Below are 6,398 nucleotides of genomic sequence, written 5' to 3' on the forward strand. Positions count from 1 at the left end.
AGTCATGTTAAAGTATTATTAAAATTAAGTTTAAGTTTTCTATTTTGTACTTAAGAGATTTTTCACTAATTCATAGTTTTAATATTTTTTATATTTATTTTAAAAATTATCGATTTTTATAAAAATAGAAATGTGTGCAAGCTTCGTATTTTTGCACTAGGTGCCTTTGCTCATCTATTCTGTACAAAAGATTGCTATCGATTGTAGTTTTTTACAATTTTTAAAATTGTGTACAATTACAACAACTTCTTGTAATTGTTACAATAAGTGCTAATACTCCTTAATTGAATCGTAATACGTGTGACGTCACTAAATACAAAAAAAAATGTAAAACTGTCATCGTATTTCCGTTTATGCCTGTAAATTGGTGTTATTTAATGATCTATGCATGCTCCTCTTAATTATTAAGCGTTTGCCTTGTTATGCTAATAATAGTTATGTCCAACGAGATTGGAATTGGTTCTGTCTAAATAAAATGTCAAGCGACGGAAGTTTTTGTTTTGAATGAATGAGTTGAATGAGATTGATTTTTAGTCCTTTGACAAGTGGAAGGTACCAGTATGACGATAGTTTGGTTAAAAACTGTATTTAGTGAAATATGTTAGTATTTTATTTTATATATAAATAAAGAAAATCGAAAACTTATTTGGTTTTAATCGTTTTTATTCACACTATCCCATTCATAAAAAGTAGCACCTGTTCGCACAAGGAAACTAGGTAGGCACATTAATATAAGATTCATCATTGTAACCCATAATATAGTTATTGCCACCTCCCGTCAGAATGCTATGCTGGTTGCTGGTCATCGTCTGTTATTTGGACATGGAGTGAACAAATTAATACCTTGGAATGGTCTAAAACGGCGATTTTTGTTTTACTCTTTTACATATTGTCACATTATATTAATCCGAGATATATGATTTCTTTACAAATGCAATCTCTCGAAGCCTAAAATTTTTCGCTGTTGATCTCGCTATCAACGATTAGCCTGCTTTTTTGCGTACGGACAAACAGCGTTGCCGGATATTTTTTTCTCGTAATCGACCTTTACTAGTCAGAGTCAGCTCGGAAATGATTCCGGCCTCTCTAGAACCCAAGAGGAGACATCCCAAAATTTGGAAAAGTCGAAGGTGAGACATTATGACGTCATCTTTCAAATAAGAAAAATCGGAAACTCCCCTTTTTAATAAATTATTGACGGTCATAACTTCCATTATTTTCATTGTCCAAATTAATACCGAAGCCATTCCATGCATTAAACAGTTATCGGCGGCTATCTCCAATTCGTAATACAGCGGACATTTAGGTTGGTATACACGTCAGTCAAATTCGGATATGTTCGTGCTACCGATCCTTAGCTCATGAAGCCGAATCAGCGCCGTCTAGTCGGTAGCTCGGTAAAGAGTCAGAATAGGTGTTTGACACCAGCTCTTGACTGTAGTATTTTTATTGTTTATAATAACTTACTAATGATCTATTAGGTTTTGACGGTTTATTATTTTTTATGATAATATAGGGGGTTTATTACAAACACTTCAACTATTCATAATTTTGTTATTGTGACCCTTGACTTGTTAGGTTGGTAATAGAATTTTTACATAAGTACCTACTCTATTGTATTAATTTGTTATTCAATAGTATTCGTTGTCAGTGTTTATTTGCCTTTTGGTGAGTGTACACAGTACCTGAAGATGCCGAAAGCCGAACCCCGGGTCGCAAATAACGACTCAAATGGAATAGTACAAAACTTAAATCCATTAGAGTTTAAAAGTACATCTATTTTGTTAATCTTTCATTATTATTATATTACCTACCTACTTTACTTAATTATCTAATGTTTCGGTAAATTGCAAGACAGATAAACACTTGATAGCTTTAAGTCTCATGACAATATTGTTTTGCAATATTAAGGGGGGGCTGAAGAGCCCGGTATTCAAATATAATTTAGTGTGAAATGAACCTCGGCGTCGTACGCACGTTAATTTAAATCGATCTTTTGGCAAAAATCACTAATCATCGGAGATTTTATTTTAAAAAAATCATTATTATTACTATTGTCGACCTTCTACATTATTATTATTGTGGATAATCTTACATTATTATTTGATAAACACCTGCACGTGCCCGCTGATCAGAAAACAGGGCTGTCAAAATAATATAATATTTGTAAAATGTTAATTTCATCATAGTTTTTAATCAAACCTGTGCAAGTACATACTGATAACTTAGGTGGATATCGTAGCAAACATAAAAATGAAATATCTACGGGTATATTATTATTGTAACCCAATTCAAATTGAACATAGGTTGATACTCAAATACTATTATAGTAGGTCTTACCTATCTTTATGATTTCGAGAAAATAATACGATGGAATATATATAATCCATATCAATAATTATTTGAAAACATTATATTTGCATGTATATAATATAGTGAAAAGGTCAGAAAACTGTTTTCTCTGCAAGATAACATCAAAATTTATATAGACTTACTTAAATGAAGAATTACATTCATGAGTGGCCCTGGCACCCAACGTCATTGCTGGCACCCCACAAACATGAAAATTATCAGAATGGTTTTAAACATTGACATCGAAAGCCAATAAAACACGGCAAAAAAAATGATTTGTAATAATTCTCCAGCACCCTTTTTAGAAAAATTTCTTAGATTTTAATGTTTTTTTAAGGTTTTGTTAGAAACCCAATACCTAAGGGAACTGTCAAAAAATTCTCGGTGTCCACCCCAATTCTGGAGTGGTGTAGGTCATGGCTGGGGAGGGTTGACAGGGCTCTAGCCTGGGGGCCCGGGCTGTGGGGGACCAGATAAGTGAGATAAACACACATCATAAAGTAGCATTAATAGTGAAAAAGTCGCCTGCGGCGCTATTACACTTCATGGCCATAAACATTTTCTATTACTTATATAATTGTGCAAAATATTTTTTGATTATTATGTGTTGATATTCGACAGCTCCATTATTAAAGTACATGTTTTAAAAATCGCCAATAATTCACTGTATAAGTACCTTAATTTTAACTAAAACACAATTTGAAAAACGTTAATGTAGTGGTTCACACTGCATTTAATCTTAGCGGTAGGTAAGGGGCCCGCCAAATATCCTAGCCGGAGGGCCCGTTTCAGGATGTGGGGACCATGGTATAGGTACACCGAGTGCAATAGACAAAAGTCCGATAAACGAGAAATTAAGCTGTGAACAAGAAAAAGACTCTATGGGACTAATTTACATTCTCCTCCTTGCCCCCCCCCCCCCAATATTAAATCCTGGGTGCGCCACTGGCCCATGATGCCAATGACCCCATCCATTTATTGTAATATTATGGGGTCAAATTTTTCTAAGAACTAGGTACCTACTGCACAATGATTTGGTTAAGTATATTTAAAAAGTAATATTTTTCTTGTTTCATTATCTCATTAATTTCTTGCGATGCCAGAAGTCACATAGATCGCAAGCTCCGATAGGGTTGACCGTCTTAAGATAAGTCTGAATATTGAAAGGCCTAATACAAACGAGGTTCAAGTAACTGGAGGCAAGCACGTCATGGACATGTATTTTGTCATGGGTTGATTGACCGGGTTTCCATTTGTTTGGTAGCCACTACCTAAAGGTCGATGAATGTCTCTTTTAAGGATAATAAAGAGACCCAGAGCAAATCTGAGCGTTCTCCAAGTTAGGACCGTTTCCTCTTGTCAAGCCTGCCATTAACAATTAGCAAGGGGTGCAAGACTAGTCAATGCGCTCTCACTAGCCAAAGACGTAGACATTTTCGGTGACGTGCTATGTATTTTGTATTCGAAATTTAATTTTATTGTTCTGTATAAAATTGTAGGTAAGTACTTATTGTTATAAATTTTATTTTCCTCCTAATACTAATAATAACTTTCTATTCCTTCTCTTTTTCTCTTTTGTGAGGGTAATATTTTGTTATAATGTAGTTCTCATGTTGTGTACGTCTTGAATTTAGATTTATTATGTCCACAATGTTTTGTTTCTTAAAGAAATATACTTAAATAAGGATACAATTATATAATTAATTATAAGTATTTACCTAGCTAGCTATTTATAATAATTTACAATTAAAATTTAAGCAATGTTTGTCACCTTTATAAAAATAAGTAGCCTGTGGAAGAAAATATAACTATAATACCTATCAGTTAAATAGTGAGTTTAATTACTGCCACCAATTAAAATTATCACATATTCACCTAGAATCCCAAAATTAAATAACAACAAAAATAATGTAATAATATTGCAAATTACATTAATGCACCTCCAATAATAGACTGAGCTAGCCCTACTTATAGCTAATTGGGGGGTGTTAATACCTTGTTTTGGATGACAATAGGTTAGGTATAGGGCAAAAATAAATAATTTTAAATAAAAAGAATGTAAACCAAACCTAACCTAACCTAACAAATAATGAACTAAGTATAATCGGCTATTTCTTTGCTTTGGCTTCATGTAAACTGACAGTAACCAACTAATGTTGTAGAATAATATGTTTTGAAAGAATATTGTATTTTCCCCATAACGATACCGTCGAACTCTTTTTATTTTCCCCAGAGAGCATAGACAATTAATTTTTTTACTCGAAGTCCTGATGTCTATGGTAGAAGCCATAGTATATTAGCCAGTGAAACGCGTTAGCCTGAGGTCGTGAAGCTATTGACAGATTTTAATATCAAATACCGCATAAAATGGAAGAAGAAACCGGTGAACCGGAGGTAATTAGCGACGGTGCATACCTATCGATTGACGTCAATCACTTCAACAGCAAGGGTCGATTTGACGTGTCAGTAAAACAGGAAAACATCGAGGACAACAATAGTATCCACTTAAAAGAGGTAAGTAGATTTCTAATTTGTTTAGGCGAGGGTATTCAAAATTCTGTTTCAAATGCGCAGTAACTCAGCACGACTAATCTACAAAGTGAACAACAAATTGAAGACAATATTGTTTTAATATCAGACGGAACAAACACTATGTAGGTAATTATACAGAGATTTTTCTTTCTATTTTACGAAATAAGTATTGCAAAAGTAATCACGGTTCTTGTCTGTTTAGTGGAAGCCAACGGAAAACAAATTTAATGCAAACACCTTCTATATTAACTATACTAGATTAAGGTTAGGTTGGGGTGAATGTTTTAGGCTAAGGCCACATAGGCAGGTTCCTTGCTTGGTAGCTACGTGCTTGGTGACATATCCTACTATACTATACGGACGCACACTATACTATCGCAATGGCCACACTACATGATTCGCGCGTCGATACGTGATTATTATTCCCGGCGAACAAACAAGTTGGTTATTTTCTTATACCACCTTTTTCAAGATGGCGGATGTTTCGTCAGTATGACAAACGTCAAACACCGTATATTTTGAGGTTATGAATAATGACGCATGGGATGAATTATTGACAGTACGCACGCAACAAGCTCGAATTTGAGATTTCCGAAATTTTAAACTTAAATTCACTGTGAGAAGTAGCTTTCTGGTTAGTTTTGAGAGTGACATAATAGAGTTGTTGACTTGAACGCTCCCAAATGTCAAATGAATTTGTACCTGAGCACGTAGCGTGCAAATGCGTGTAAATGAATCGACCCGTAAAAATTTAATTAATATTCAGCCATCTTTTGACCGACCTTTGATTTCAAATGTGCCTGTAACGTTATAAACTGTGAAAACTTAATAATTGTGTATTGTGTTGTGTATGTAACTTTTTGTGAACCCTAATTAATAATAAAAAAAAAACTGTTGACCTTTGCGTCGATTAATTGGTGCGTTCATCATTTTTATCATCCCGTCAATTCTGCATTTACCCCCAACTGTCAAGACCTACCGTAGGTACACTGAACGTGCTCTACCGAACTAAAAACCAGCTTCTATTGACCGCCTTGAACTATTCTGAGCTAGTCGAAGGGTGGAAGCTGGTCGTGTGGCTCACGCGTTCTGCCGACGGCACGCTACGAGGGCGTCATTAACGTCAGGCCGACCGGAGAGTTGAGCGCGGAGGTCGGATCGGGCTGTGCGGCCCCGACTCCCCTCCCTACCCGGACTTCCGGGGTGTCAATATCATGATTAAGAAATGTTCCGTTGCCTAGGCTGAGAATCTATTATTGTCGGCCATTAATGTTTCCTTACCTAAACAAACTATTAAACGTCAGAGTGACAGCGAAAAACAGACAAAAACAGCGATAAATTATTATATAATTTAGTAATAAAAGTTAAAATTTATAGAATTAAACTAACGGCGCTTCAATAAGCGGCCCGTTTTCTTACGTCTGAAATTTAACAAGATAATTAAAAACTAGTTGAAGAGTCTAGGTTATTACAAGTTTTGTTTTGTTACGCCAAAGAAGTATAACTTCTAACGT

Source organism: Rhyacophila brunnea, unplaced genomic scaffold, assembly GCF_057557595.1.
Source record: "Rhyacophila brunnea isolate RB1 unplaced genomic scaffold, BYU_Rbru_1.0 scaffold_13, whole genome shotgun sequence".
In the NCBI taxonomy this organism is placed as follows: Eukaryota; Metazoa; Arthropoda; class Insecta; order Trichoptera; family Rhyacophilidae; genus Rhyacophila; species Rhyacophila brunnea.